This window comes from Bombus pascuorum, chromosome 10, assembly GCF_905332965.1.
Source record: "Bombus pascuorum chromosome 10, iyBomPasc1.1, whole genome shotgun sequence".
In the NCBI taxonomy this organism is placed as follows: domain Eukaryota; kingdom Metazoa; phylum Arthropoda; class Insecta; order Hymenoptera; family Apidae; genus Bombus; species Bombus pascuorum.
In genome coordinates, this window is record NC_083497.1 from 7575657 (window position 1) to 7591566 (window position 15910).

Here is a 15910-nt window from a genome sequence, read left to right on the forward strand (position 1 = left end):
GAAGCACTCGTCCGGGAACTCAGGCGAGAGAGGAAGGTCTGTTGTTGCCCGAAGTCAGCGTCGGCTGTTGGCTCGTCGGAGGCTCAACTTGAAGGAGCAATCGTTTGCAAGGAGCAACGAGCGATCGTTGATAAGGGTATAGATGCGCCCCAGGTGTAGGCGTAATAAATTGTTTGCTGATTCTATTGAGCCTACACGATGAAAACAATGGGGCAAATGAGGGACAAGGGGCGAACGAGAGATACCAAAGAAAATGAAATATTGCCGCGATCGCGGATGTCGCTGACGAAACACATTCGATTTCTAATCCGAATTTTTCCACCGTCACACACGCGACAATTCTTTCAATAGTGGTATGCAATATTGCAAACATTTTAATTCTATTATTGTTTGCCAAATACATACTTAAATATATAAAAGTATATAGAATGTTGGATATCCACATAAACGTGTAGTTGTATAGGACACTGTGCAAATAATTCACGATGCTTTGATATTACGTTGAAATCATGTTCAATTCATGATGTCTTAATTAGAGAATTTTATTTTTCTTAACCCCATAAAACATAAATGACTAAAGTAAAGAGATAACAGAATGACTGTATAATATACCTTTTACGAGTTGTACAGATATTTCAGTATAAGATATGGTAGCTGAAATCCATAAAGATCAATGGCTAAGATATAAACAATCCATGCTCGTAATGAGAAACTCGTAACAATAATATGAGCACCGAATGAGAATTATAAATCTCAATCTCCACGCAACGCAATAGGATAATTCTAATAAACTACGCCCTGTAGCAATATATTTATCCTCAAACGTTAAAGATTTGCCAAATTTTCAAACAAAATTATAATTATCCGTTCCATTAAACCTGTCAATTTTATCAAACCAGCCTGTAATTACGTAATATACCATAAAAAAAATATCGACTAAAATTTCTAAAAACGTCTAGATCTATTAAATAATATCTACTCCAGCGATGAACCAATTTTACAAAATCCTTAGAATATCCATATCAAAACAATTCTTTTCTACTTTATATAGAAGACAAGTATGACACGGTCTTTTCCTGTTTCACACAGAAGGCAACTATGACACGGTTGTTTTCTGTTTTACACAGAAGACAAGTGTGACAAAATCCCTTTCTACTCTCCTCAGAAGCTACGATCCCCAACGAACAACAACGCTGAGAATCTGTCTTAATTAATCTGTGCGAATTAAGCGGATAGATGGTACCGAAACAAGAAATCAGCGGTCGTGGCCGCCGCAACGAGCCGCGACACTCGACAGTCTCTCGGCTCGTTTGTCACGGATCGGCTGCTTGGAAATGTCACGGCGCGAAAACGAGCGTTCATCGTCGATCCATTCGCGTTCTATGCCGCTGTGAATCATTAGAGGAGGCGACGGTCGAAAGAACCCGCGGATAGAACGTATTCGACGATAGCGGAGAAGTCCGCTCCGGGAGTTGGGCACCGGCAAAAGATCGCGTATCTCCGCCACCTCGCACTGTCTCACGCGAGAGCATTGTTTCACGTTTAACGGCAAGGTGAGGTTATGCAATCCCTCTAGCCGTGGAGGCGCGAGAGAAGACGAAGAGGACGAGGACGAAGGCGAAAAGAGGAAGAGGAGGAGGAAGAAGAAGAAGAAGAAGAAGCGAAGCAGAGGAAGGAGGCAGGAGATGATATCGCAGCGTACGATCACCGTGGTTAACTATGATGCGCCGTGTATGTGTATTTACGTGCACCCGCCTTTACCTCGATGCTTCAAGACTCCCTCGACCTTTCCCCAAGCATTTAGGAGTGGATAGCATAAAACGGGAGCTGGGATTTTTGCGAAAAAGGATTGTATTTTTTTTTACGAATATTCTGATTACTATCGACGTTTTAGAAGGAAACATAATATTTTGGATGAAATATAAATTTCAAAGTAATTCGAATAATTTCTTGAAAATCTTTCCGCTGCGATAAATGTGGAATTCAGAAAATAATTGACAGAAAAAATTCTGCCATCTTTTACTTGTCGTCGAAATTGCTGAACGAAAATTATAATTTTGGATGGTGTACGAACTTGAAAATTCCGACGATTTATCGTAAATGTTCCAACTGCGACAGAATTAACATTTCACAAATGACCATATTTGAAGTAGGTCAAATTATCATTAAAGAACAGAGAGTACAACTCGATGGAGCGCAAAAAGGAAGGAAGAGGGAGAGAGGGAGGGAGGGAGAAAGATTTCGTGTGCATTTCTTCGAATGGCGACTGCAGGCAGATGGAAAGCGTGACGCAAGGTTAAAGAGAAGTGGGTCGTATTTTTGTGAGACCAAAGTTACAAGAACACCAGCACGCAATTAATAATACTCGGATCGATCGATCGGGACTTGCGATCTCGAACAATCCTCAACGTCGTGGCACAACCTTCTGTTTCTTCTTCGTCGAAGAATCTCGAGGATATCCTGCTCGTTAAGCCCTCCATTTAAAGGCACGATTTTCGCGCGAAGACAATGCGCAACGACCTTAAGAAGCTTCGCTGTTTTCCCGGCGCCTATAAGGCGCACGTTCATTAATCTCGATCGGTGAGTCACTCACCGTGAAGAACTTTCATCGAGGCGTGGGCCCCTGCTTCTTAACTCTCTACCATCCGAGAAATCCGACAGAAAACCGACTACCATAAACTAGCATACATTCGCCTCTATCTATCCTACATTCCATTTGAAATGGTACAAAAACTTGATAGAGACAGGATATACTAAGATCAATTTATATCAGCGAAATTTTAGTTGATTCACGTTTATATTTTTAGGCGTCGACACAATCAAATGTAATTTAGAACAAATTTACATTACAAAATTTTGATCCGTGTATCGTAGAAATGTATTTCTTCTTAGTGCAAGGATCTATAAGGATTTATATACGTATAAATTAGTAAGTGAAAAAATTACAGAATTTGTTTTCACTTTGGAATCGAAACCTCGTGAAAATATAATTGGCGAAATTAATTACATATCATAAATATTGATCGAACTTCTAACTACCTGTTCGATCTACTTATCTGAACGTAAATTTCCATTATTTGAGAAATTATAAGTAGCAAGGAAAATCATTAATGAATTCTAGTTACCTAGATAAATGAAAGTCTATTATTGAATCGCTCAACTTTTGGTATTTAAAACTTCTTCGTAACTCCGTCGTGGCCCTCAAGTGTCTTAAAAGGCTTTTAATGTTTTAAGAAAAATAAAACAAAGGATGAAATATCCAAACTAAATCAACAGAACGCCTCTTTAACTATAATTTTATATCAAATATTCCATTAATGATCGAACTGTGACTTAAAGAGTTTCAACATATATTAGTTAAACATTTTCAATTACGCACATATTTCTACTAATCTTATTAATTATTCAAAATCAATGTTACATATATCGATAATAATTTCTTTTATCCTGATAGATTTCTGACTAAAAAATTTGTTTAATAGACTAAAAATTCTAATCTATTCTATTTCCCGTTAAATTTCCAAGTTTTATAGAATATATGGTGGTACCAAACATTTAATCGGTCGTATATATACATACCCCAATTCTTGTCATGAGACACCATAAAGAAAAAAGAAAAAACGGAACACAGACAGAGGAGCCGTTATAAGGTGGTGGCTGGGAAACGGTTAATAGGACAAATTATACTAATAAAAGGTAACAACGTCGGCCGTTTTCACGGTAGAATAACAATGGGTCTCGCAGGTCCATTTGAATATTTCCCTAATGCCCGACCGGCCACGGTTGTGGCGGACATGCGCGCGCTTTTTCGTACGCATCAATGCCCCGTAGGTCGGGTTCCGTTGGTCGTCTGTCGTCCGGAAGGGTAGGTCCTGCCTACCACGAAACTCCGTTCCCGATGCCAGTGTCTCCTCTCCTCCCGGGGGAGAGCGGCCAGCGTGTCCGACGACGTGGCATTAAATTCGTTCTGCCACCCTGGCCATTCGTCTGCCGCGCTGCCGACTGCGTGTGCGAGCTGAGCCGCGCGTATATCCGCTCTCGGTCGCACGCTGCCCGCTCGGAATTTATTGTCTTTTGTAATTGGATTATTGAGCTGTAACCGGGCGCGCGTAACACGTGACGCGTTTGTTTTCTGGTTATATATATAAAGATACGGTGATAATCGTTATATCGTTCGGTTTTCATGGGAGTTTATGGGTGTGTAAGAATGGTGGCGAGATCGATGGGTAAATTTTTTGAACAGTAGTTGCGATACGGGAGATTATCGAATGGAGCACGTAGTTTTTAGTATCGTTTTCTAAATTTTGTTTGTTCTTCCCTGTCGAATTGATATGATGATAAACAATCAACGCAATGAAGAGATAAATAGTTTTATATATAACTTTGCAAGTTTTTTATTGGAGTTATAGTAACGAAATATATGTACATTTAAACATTAGATCATCGTTCCGCATGCCTGTTTGTAGGATTTTTAACGATTTTATTGCCTTCTTTTACGTTTAAGTTACTGCGTGTATTATGTTAACGTATGAATCTAAAACAACAAGAGTTACACTTGGATTTAATTTTTTCTATAACCCAGGAATATTTCTTTTGTATCTCGTAATCTAAATGTCGTGCTTGTACAACTGTTCGAGAAATATTTGTGAAAATAAAATTGACGAAGATAAATTTGAAATGGAGGAGTATTGAACGCGATGGAGAAATGTAGCTGGAGAATACGCCATACTTCATCGTCATCGGGAACTACGTCGCTCCGGTATTGGACGAGGATCGATTGTCGGTAGGGCGCCTGTCGAGGGGGTTCCTCAAATACGGGGCTGCGTTAAAAGCACGCTTAATTTCACCGTGACACGGAGGTATCGCGTTCCGGCCAATCGGAGCATGGAACGATCGCGGTCGAAAAAGGAGAATGCGATGACTGGAGCCGTACGGTCTTTCACGAGGCATCGATGGATCGAAACCTTCACGGTGGCGAGCACACGACCGCGTCCATCGATTCCATTATGGTGTCTCCTGCCTTCAACATTCTCTATTCTACTTAAACGACTCGCGATATTTATTCATTTCGAGTGCCCAAGATATCCACTCTATCTGTGTAATATGTAATTGTTTGTAAAAATTTATACAAACTAGCGGTAATTCGTAAGACAAACAAGCATATTGAAAAAGATTGGAAAAAGTTGGTAGAATTCGACTGAACACAAAAAGTATAGAAAAATGGAAAATCATAAAAGTGTAGGATCGTACGAATAATGGAGAGAATTCATTATAATAAGAATGAAGGCAAAGTAAAGAACTGTACTTCAGACTAAGTAACTGGTAGATCGTTAGTATCCGTCACACTGCACCACAATTGAAATAAATTCACTAGGTCACACTACTCTTTTCAAAAATTAGCATTTTATTCCCATTCTCTTGAACCTAGTAGCGAGGAGAATCCACGCTATAGGATCACAATAAAAGCTAACGGTAAGGCAGAGCGAAGATCCTTCATACCACGTAATTTCAAAATAGTTTAATTAAGTTAAATATCCATCACGATGCATCATAACTGGATCAAAATCGCGAAACCATTCTATGCAAACGAATCTTTCAACAAATTCCATTTTGCAAAAAAAAAAAAAAAAAAAAAAAAACCAACAATGAAGAAGATGCTATTAAAATGCGTCATAATTGAAAAACATCGTATCCAACGTAATTTTTCACAAAACTCCGATCTCCCGAAACAAGTGTCAAAAGAAATCCTACTAAAATGTACCATAATCGAAAGAAACTCACAAGGACGTGGTACCTAACAAATTTATAAGATACTTCCATCGTCCTGAATCTAATAATAAACAAGACCTACAGCGCAGAATCGCTGCAAGGATCAAGACAAAGCAGAGATCCGTTGCTCGCGCCACGTAACTCCGGAACGGTTAAGTATCCTTATGGAAAAAAGCGCACCCCGAAGATGTAATTCCCGAAGCGTGCAGGCCACGTCCGTGGCTCGTTAATTTCAGCGTGTGGAGGAGCGGATGCACGAGTCGCTCGTTTCCAGGCCACTTTTCACAAGCTCCGTACCCTTACACGAGTAAAGCCTCTCTTCTAACGGCGATCAGGTGTCTTCCTCGTCGAACTCGAAACACCGACACCGGTGGTATCGTGGCTGGAGGAGCGGAATGGGCGTGTATGGAGTCCCTTGGAGAGCCAGTGCCTCGACGACTCACGACGAAGGAGAGAAACCATAAAGTTTCCCCCTTAAGTTAGCGACCGGCAGCACTGGCAGTAAAAGCAGCCTGGATTTCCATGCAGCGGGCTGAAAACGAGCGGGCTTATGCGGCCAGGGGAACGTAAAATCGCGGCTTTCCGACCCTTTCGCCTCTGCACCGATTGTAAAACTCGTCCTCATCCTGGACCGACGTTTTTCTGCTTCTTTCCGCCGGTTTCTCACCTAGCTGTTCCGCTGCCGCCTCGCTAATTCGCTTTTTCTCGGCTTTTGTACCGAACCCTAGACACTTAGAAAGGGAAATGAGATACAGGGATCTCGGCTGAAGCTAGCATGGAAGTTTTTTGCGTTACAAACGGTATAAACAAGAGGAGTTGGACTTGCGTATGGAGTTTATAATTCTTTTTGGCGCGTTCTTCTTACATCAGCGTTTTATCGTCTCGGAGTTAATTGTTTAGAAACTTTATGTACCGATGTTATCGTCCACGTAAAGATCTTGTATAAGTAAATGATGTTTTTAGATGAATGATTATAACGTTTCACTTAACGTTTCTTCCTACCGTTTTCTTTGCGCCGATCTAAAAACAAAGTAGTGCAACTATATAACGTAACAATTTACGATCACTTTCCTGTAGGAGCTCGAGATATGCTACGTAACACCCCATTAGAGACTCTTAACCGATCTCCAAACCGAAAGGATTTAAGTAACGAAACAGTCCTGATACGTGCGGCTAATAGAATCATAAGGAAACGAGTTTTCGATTAAATCGGGATGGCCGGTTCGAGAGCTCGTTAATTAAAGTTTCCATCGTGCAATCTCGCCAAGAAAAATAAACATTCCGGTACCTGTAAATCCTCCACGTTATTAAACGGTCCTGTTTCACGGTTCATCGAAGTACGACGAACTTGCCGTTAACGTATTGGTTAAATCGTGAATGAAAATCGGCGGAATTCGATCGACAGAAATTCCAGCGCGTCTCGTTTTCCATCGGTTGAAACGGCGATATCAATGAGCTCGAATCGCGAGTGAGAGTGTACGGAGGCGCGAGCGGTGGTCGGCACGATTTTAATCGACAGGTTGTAACCAGGCGGCCTCATTAACTCACTCTGTTGGTTACAACTTTGATAATTACTCGAGTCCAACTGCCTACGGAGTATATCTCATCGGATCAGCTGTGTCTCACCTAGAAAGAATATCTAGAATTGCCAAATCGATCGTTGTTATTTTCTTTTATCTGTTACGTCGATCTTTTGGTTTTCGATTCGATTTATCTGCCAGAGATTTTTCCATTGTCGAGGATTTTCTGCTTTTTTTTTTTTTTAGTATCTGCACAGATTAACTGGATTCTAAATCCTTGCGTGCGTATTAGGACGGTTGTGTGACAATTATCTTTTAGATGAAATCCCTACACCAAACATTGTTGTTGTAGACATATTCAAGCACTTTCAATGCGATACATCTATTTTCCTTTAGAATTATGTCTCTCGTCGTTTTGTCTATCGTTGAGAGAGCAAGTGTCACAACAAAGTTTCATTTTTCTTTTCTCATTTTGTACTCATTTTTGAATGTGCTACAACTTTAGTCAAAAATTTTATGTTCTTCAAGGTAGCTCTTGATCCAAAATTTTCCAAATAATTTGATCATTTTCATCGAACGATCTTACCCTAAAGTTTGGAGCTCTTCGATGAAAATGTTAATCTTCCTTTCAGCCTCTGACATCGTAGGTCGTAATTTTCTCGTGGATGTAACGTAACCATAAATCTACTCGCGGTGGATGTAAAGTTCTCGTCCCTTAAAAGGGAATCGTCATGGAATCGGCATTCCCGGTGGCCGAAAAGTTCGCTCCCTTTTTTTTTTCTCGCGGGGCTGGGAGTTGGCGCGAAGTCTCGTCTCGGTTAAAAGAATCACGTTGAACGGACTCGGCATGAAAGTAAGATAGCGATCCGACAACTTTAATTAACTTTGACATTGCCGCTATAATTACGGGCGTCATTAAAGCCACCGGCATTGTAATTGAGTTAAGAAAAGCGATTTACACCGGGAGCAAACTGGAAAAGTCTTGGCCTGCACGGTTGATTCTACTTCTAACGGTTGGGCAGCCAATTCTTCCACCTTGTGTCGTGTGCCCACTGTCATCAACATTTATTTATGACAAATATTACCAAACGGTGGCATAATCGAGGAAACTTCTCGGTTCTTTAAGCGCCACGCGCGATGATTTACGACGAAGTCGCGGTTTTTCAAGGAATTACGTGATTCTCTAGACTTTAATGGCGCACGACGTTTGTCAATAGCGATTACTTGCAGGAAATATTATAGAAATATTATAGAAACAATATCATCGAGTTCTTAATTTTTCTTTACGGGCGGCACCGAAGAATGTAGAACAGAGTTACGCGGTTTTTCATCGCGCGATTCTTCTTCGCACGCTGCCTCGCAATCTGGCTTCGATCTTCGCGAGGTCAAGAGATTATTTTATGAATATGCATACGTGTTACTCATACATATACATGGCCGAGTAATTCATAATGGTCCACTCCCCCTCGACGTGCAACGACTCCGCATTAATATCTAGTTTACTCTCACATTTTGCACGCCGTCCTCGTCTGGGAGAAACACCGGCAGACCGTTTTAAGTGGCTTGTCGACACTTTGACAGAAACACGGTTACCACGAAACTGATATAACGTCGTCCAGCGTAATTTCGCTTTATGAATACTTATCGCGCGGGAGTCCGTCACCCAACGAAGTAAAAATAAGGAAGAGGAGTGGAGAGGAGAAGAGGGAGAAACGGGACAAGGGTTGCGATAGTACAAGTTTCACGCGAATAAATCTATTTTGCAATTATTTTAATTTACGATGTTGCGCCTGCGTAGCGCCACATTTTCCGCCGTTTTCTAAGAATTCTTGGATAATGTTTCAGAAGAGACTCCTAAATGGAAATCTTTTATCTTCTTTGATATTCCTGAATTACTTGCTTTTCCGATGGAAGGATAAAAACTAATTATCTTTCGCTAGCTTCGATAATTCTGTCCTTAAAGAATTTAAATATTTCTCTCATATCTCGATCGTGTTTGACTCTACTATTCCATCAATCAGAAGATAACATCAATGGGACGACGATTCAAAATGAAATATACAAAAACTCAGGGAACATTTGCCAAACTCCCAGCGTGCTAATCTTCCCAAATTAATTTTGCAAGTCCTGAAACGGTCGACCCAAAGGTAATACTAGAGAGCCACACCAATAGACGTAGATTAAAAATTTGTGCCAAAGCAATCGAATTCAAGTGAATAAATAATGCCTTACCCGCATATACTTTACAAAAAGGTCTATTCATACATCGTTTGCAAAAAATCACACAAAATGTCAAAGAATACACAACGTCCAATATCCAATACACCAAGTCTTCAGAATTTCCATAAAAAGTTAGAAATCGCCCTGTTACTTCATTTAATCGTTCCATCCGTCTTAATCGTCAAACGATGGAATCACCGTCACCAAGAAGACAAGCACTGGTTGGAGCAATTACTAAGAAGAAAATCAACCGCTACCATCTCTCTATCGATTCTATATCTTGAGCGGTGCATGCGGCTCGTGAATTAAACATGACCCTTCACCCGATCCCTTCCCACCCCAATACGCCGTGTACATCTCTCTTTCCGTCAAAGCTCACCTTCTCCGTTACTTACTCCAACATTCCTCTCGTTCCCTCTTACTCATATCGCGACAAGGGGCGGTGGGGGTAAACAGGAAAGCGGGAAAAAGACAGGGAAAGAATGAGAGAGGAGAGAAGGAGCATGGGCGAGCGCTCGGTATTGATGCATAAAACGTGCATATTTACGGAGCCTGTTTTCACGGATGTGAACACCCGGTATGCGCCGTTCGAGAGAGGAAGGCAACCGGGCCCCGGACTGCATCACGAGCGCCATTTATTTATTTTACCCCGGCGGATGGATAAAACTTGTTTACGGTACACGGACACCGGAGCGGCGTGCACGCGTGTAGAAAAGTGTGTACGCTTGGCCAGAAAGCGCGGATTTGCTCGTAATGAATGACGACAGCATCCGACCTGGCTGACGCGCGAGTTCTCGTTTTTTTTCCGAAAGGCAAAGAGAAAAAAAACGAAACGAGAGAAAACATGTGGTTCTATGCATTTAGAGCAAACTAGAATATTCTTATTTTATTACAGTAGGACTCTATTTATCCGAAGTTGTCGGCTGACGAGCAATTTATGTAATTGTAACTGATATAGGCAATTCCTCGCCAAATTTTTCTGACTACATGTTATCTCTCGTTTCGTCATATTATCATATTATTATACGCGAGTACCTATTGGTACTGACACGCAGAAAAGCGAATTCAAATAGTAAAAGTTCAGTTAATCGAGTGTTAACTGTTAATTTCGTTTCAATAAATGGTGTTGAGATAAATGAAGTTCTACTTGTATAATACGATAGGGTTGTTCGAGCCACTTACGATTCAACATCTTAAAATTTAATCTTCAATTTTGCACGGAATACTTAACCAAATTTGCTATATAATTGTGAGACTTGATGTTCGATGAAGATGAAAATTTGTCATATTTAATTCGATGTTTTTATCGCGCCGCTAATGACAAGTCAAAAAATCGTTTATAACCGAATTTAGCGAACTACAAGGCAAATTACTTAGTTTGACTCAAGTAACCCTAGTTTATCGTACGTAATGGTACGTAACTTCGAAGTAGTCGCGAAGTCGAGAGAATGATTCAATTCGGATGATGAAACGGCGAAGAAAACCATTTGTACGTAGGAAAATGAAAATCATCGCGGATACTCGAGGAATAACACGTTTATGTTTGTGTTCGGTACTGCCAGAATGATTGATCTCAGGTTGATACGGAAATGCTGGCCTCTGGAAGATTGATTATCAGCTTGCACTAGCAAGGATGGAGTTGGTATACATAATCGTCGCGATTTGCATGAGCTCACCGTGCGTCTCTATCGTGTCTCTAATTAATAATTAGTCGTGACTAAAGCGCGTGGATCCGCTGATAGATCTATGGGATAGAGGTTTCGTCTCGTACTTACACTTTACGTTTATCCAACTTTGTCTCGTATACGATACACGGTCGTGAAATGTTGAAGTATAACATAATTATAGTTATGAGCGTTTAAATTTAATTTATCGTTGGTTTACTGGCAACAAACATTTCGTTTATGCCGTTTTATTGATGTTTTGCGATTTCATGGCTGTCGATAAACGAGGAAGTGAAAAATGATAACGTGGTGAAACGATAATAGGGAGTTAAATATTTTAATAACTACTTGCAAGTATAAAATGTCCGACTATTAATAAATAAAACAAATAATAAATATTGAACAAAAATAAATAAATTTAATAGCATTTTTATAGCACCGTAATAAGGCGAAGCTGTCATGATCGATCAAATTTGAAATCAATCTGAAAATATATAGAAAAATAGCAAGATATTTACTGCAAGCATATATTTAATATAAAATCAGTATTCACCATGGACAACCATCTGAAGGATTAAATATAGTCTCACTGAACACTGAGTATTAAGCTTTATTGAATATTCAATATTTTAAGTATCAAATTGGTTCCACTTAATGTAATGAATAATATACAATAATTAATTGTTTAAACACTTTTGTGATTTCTGAGAAATATAGGTATACTTGTATTAAATATTCCACGCATGTTATATAAATTTCCAGTTTTGTATCAAACTTTATCAATTAATAATCATGATAATCGTATCTCGTTATAGCGCTAAATTTTCCAAATTTTTTTGCACACATACTGCGATCGTGTAAGGTGTGTACAAATATATTAGCAATTACCTATACGATACAAGTTGCTCGTTCGTTCTCAAAAACCGAAGGTTGGAGATAGAATCAATTATAACGTTATATTTTCATTTTCTCTGTATTTTCCAGTATGTGGCCATCAAACCACTACACAACGATATATCATACGCGTCATGCGCGTGGGTAACACGCACTTCCTACGCGTGTCGTGCACAGCTTCCCACGTATCTGGATCGACGTAAGTACGTGTCACGAAGGATAAAATTCTCTGTTTAATGTCACGCATCACGATGCGGGATACGACGAGACGTTTTGCATCTCAAGCGTGACCAATCGATCTGCAAAATCAATTTTCCTAATCGGAATAATAAACTGTATCTCCAACTGCGTCACTCAGGCTACGGCTTAATTCCTTCGCAATTGGATATCTACATCGTAAATCGTGTAATAGTCGGACTTTGCTATATATACGGCGAAGGGACGAATATAATGGAACGTTTGGAGAATAAGACACGCGAGGGTCAAAAACGAGGAGACACGTTCGATTGATTCGAAAAGAGAAGAGATAGATGGTGGCGTGTGGTACCTTGGGTGCCCACGGACACGCAAACGATGCTTCCATGGCAATTCAGAAAGTCGAAAAGCGCGGCCACCAGCCGGCATAGCCAGTTGTCTGTGCTCGTCAGTTGCCAACTGTTGCCGAATATTCGTTACGTCGTTGCTCCACTTCTATTGTTAGTGATTCGATAATTGCATAATAGTTGGGTATCTTGCATACAGTTAAAAATGGTTAATATAGTGTACGGAAGAGTTATTGTTGAAATTGAAGAGCTTTATGAATAAAGGGTTCATAAGGCAAAATGGTCAACTGGATAAATTGAGGTGGATTGATAATTATGTGTCAACGATGTTGACGCGTTTATGAGAAATTTAAAGATGCAAACACGCATATTGTGATACTTAGCAGACAAAATATAAATGTACGTGTATTTATACGAATCTAATTTCTTTGTGTAAGTTCCGCAATTAGATTTTCCTTCGTGGAGGATTTGATAGATAGAGTAGATAAGTAGTTAAGATCGTTCACATGTCAAGGTACCGAGCTTCATTGTTGCAACAGGGAGAGGAAATAATTTTCAGCACGTCCTTGGAGAAGGGGGTATTTGTCCTCCCATCCGCCGACGGACTCTTAATGGGTTTTTAGCCGAGGCCGTAAAACGCATTAAAACTCGTACCGATGACGAAGGAGGAGGTTCCTCCTTGCCAAAAATCAGGCTGTGCATCAAGGTTCCCCCCAGAAATTCACGGCAGCACAGTGGTACTTAACACTCGTCACTTGCTTTACTCGCAATGACCGACTAACGAGTCGTCAAGTTTTTTCATTCGACCCCTTATTCTCCTTCTATCAAAAATTATGATTTGTCGGTTCATCGATCATGCAAATGAATAAAATTTCCTTCAAAAAATTTATACATTATTTATTATTGAAATACGTAAAATAAACTTGACATCTTGTTATTAGGAGACGAAAAGTTAAAGATATTATAATTTCAAGGCTCTTTCAAAAAATGAATTTTTTATATCTCGTGGAATTTTATAAGGAAATTAGCTGTTATATCTAGAGATTCTATGGAACCAGGGACGTTTGTGTGTTAGTATAGTATTGTATTGAGAAACACTGGCAGGACCATCGTGGGCGTACCTCAGCACATCCCATATACCTATACAGGTTATATACTGCTATTCGCTTTTCGTGTTTAGGCGCAGTACTGCGGCCTGGTCGCTTCCAAAAACTACCGCCGTAAGATGATACTAATTTTCTATTAGGGTGCAAATGTGCAAAAACCGCCGTTATTAGGTGACGAAAATCGATCCCTGTCCGCACCCTCTCTCAACAGGATAGCACGTTTCCGTTTCCCTTGTTAGAAAAACAAGACGTTCACTTCACGTGACTTCACGCGTCCTTTACGTCCCATGTGCTCGTATGAGCAACTTCTAGCTATTTTACTGGACGAGGTCATAATTTATTTTATTATTGGGAAATAGTGATCCGAAGCAGGTTCCTGCGTCGTTAATCGCAACATTTGACAGTGCTAATTCAATGTATAAATACATAAAATTCTACTTTAGAAGTGACGTTATAAACTAGAAAAAGGAATCGAATTACAATTGCATTAATTCAGAGATCGGTATAGATTCTATTCTGTACACCATCGTTACATTACCTAACCAATGCCACACAACTACCAGGAACCTGGTAGTTATCTAACAATTATCAACTGTACCAAGGCCGCCAAAACCGGCCATTTTCAGAGGAACTCCCTTCATAGTCTTCCTAACCTTCCCCTAAAACCCTCCAACTCAAACAAAAGCCATCAACAACTCTTTTAATCTCTCGTCTCGTTCTATAGGCCTCGACATAATTCATAACATAACAAGTTTGATTATTCTATGGAGAATTCCAGATGGAATTTTAAGATGTTGAAGAAGCTTCACTCAAATATGCTGTACAAAAGACCTGTTTAATATAAGATCGTTTTTATTAATTCTCGCAAATTATTATCGCTATAACATAACTTGGCGAGCAATAATTACGCCACGAAGTGGGCTACGGTTGAGCCGATAATTTTTTGCGACCTTCTCATACGTACTTCCATTTTCTAGAACAGCGGTGATACCGGTCGCTCGGAAAGTAAAAGGCAAAGCAGTCGGTAGCAGTTCCGACGCTCCACATGCGATTGAGTTATAAAACCGTTCGATTGGCGAATCGTCGAGCACCGTTTAACAGGAAATAAAGCTGTGCAAATTACCCAGGTGAACGCTGGTTCGGGACAAGGCAGGAAGGTAACGGAGCCGAGTATTATGGTGATCCGACGTATCGTGGCTGCTCGTTTAACGAGCAGTTAACGGGGTGCTCGGTTAATTACGCGCTGCCAATAACGTAACTAGTTATATTTTAGATTAACAGCTCAATAGACCGGCAGGATTTTCTTATATTGGTCCAGTCGCATACTTACATTTTGTCAGATCGATCGTAGTTGACATCTTTGTGTTTTATTCTTGATATTTTTGCAGAGCTCAAACGTTGCATAATGTAACATTTGCATCGAAAAATTGGACGAAAGTTGATTTGAAATATTTTGCGTAAGCACTCGTCGTAAGTAAAATTTTTGATACTGATCATAGTTGAATATGCAAGGAATAATGCATCAATTTCATTTCTCGTTCTAAGTAATCCAAGTAAAATTTTTAATGTTGAATGTAGTTGAATATGTGAGGATTAATGCATCAATATGCCATTTTTCATTTAAGAGCGCATGAAATACTGTGACTCGCCGACAGTTAGCTAAGAGTTTTTTCTATCACGCGTTCCATTCGTGGAATATGCGTTCTATAAAACATCGTCTGCTTATTAAAGATTCCTATATGTTTTAAAGGAAATTTGTATAAATTATGGAAGCTTCGAATGCGTTGGTTCTAGATTAGTAGTGGAGAAAATAGAATATCTTGGGAGATAAAAAGTTTAATAATTGAATCCTTAGGAGATAATTAAATGAAAACGCGGGAAAAATGATTTTCTTATGGGATCTCGAGAATGAAATTTAACCACGATTAATGATCGAAATGATTAATGATCGATTTTAATTAGAAACGTTTCAATTGAATATCTGGCGTAGGATTAATCACTTGACATTCACCAAGAAAACTTTTCGAACATAAATTGGATCCAATCAAACTGTAACAATCGACCCATCAAATATAAAGATCAAAATTTACGAAGAATTTCGAATTTTTCAAGAGTAGCTATTCTTTATTCTATCCCTTATCAATGGCAAAAAGTGATTATTATCAATCATAGATTGATGATTTCAAACTTCGATT

General features: G+C 39.6%; 2 protein-coding genes across 4 annotated transcripts in view; one reads left to right on the forward strand and one right to left on the reverse strand.

Moving 5' to 3' along the window:
- Nucleotides 1–6979, forward strand: part of LOC132911344 (uncharacterized) — a 129846-nt gene extending 122867 nt beyond the window's left edge. The window contains exon 5 of the transcript XR_009658975.1: nucleotides 6967–6979. The gene's annotated coding sequence lies outside the window, so the exon portion shown is untranslated. The remainder of the gene's footprint in view (nucleotides 1–6966) is intronic.
- LOC132911331 (homeotic protein distal-less) overlaps nucleotides 1–15910 on the reverse strand; it is a 98032-nt gene that overhangs the window by 29029 nt on the left and 53093 nt on the right. The gene's annotated exons all lie outside the window — the stretch shown is intronic.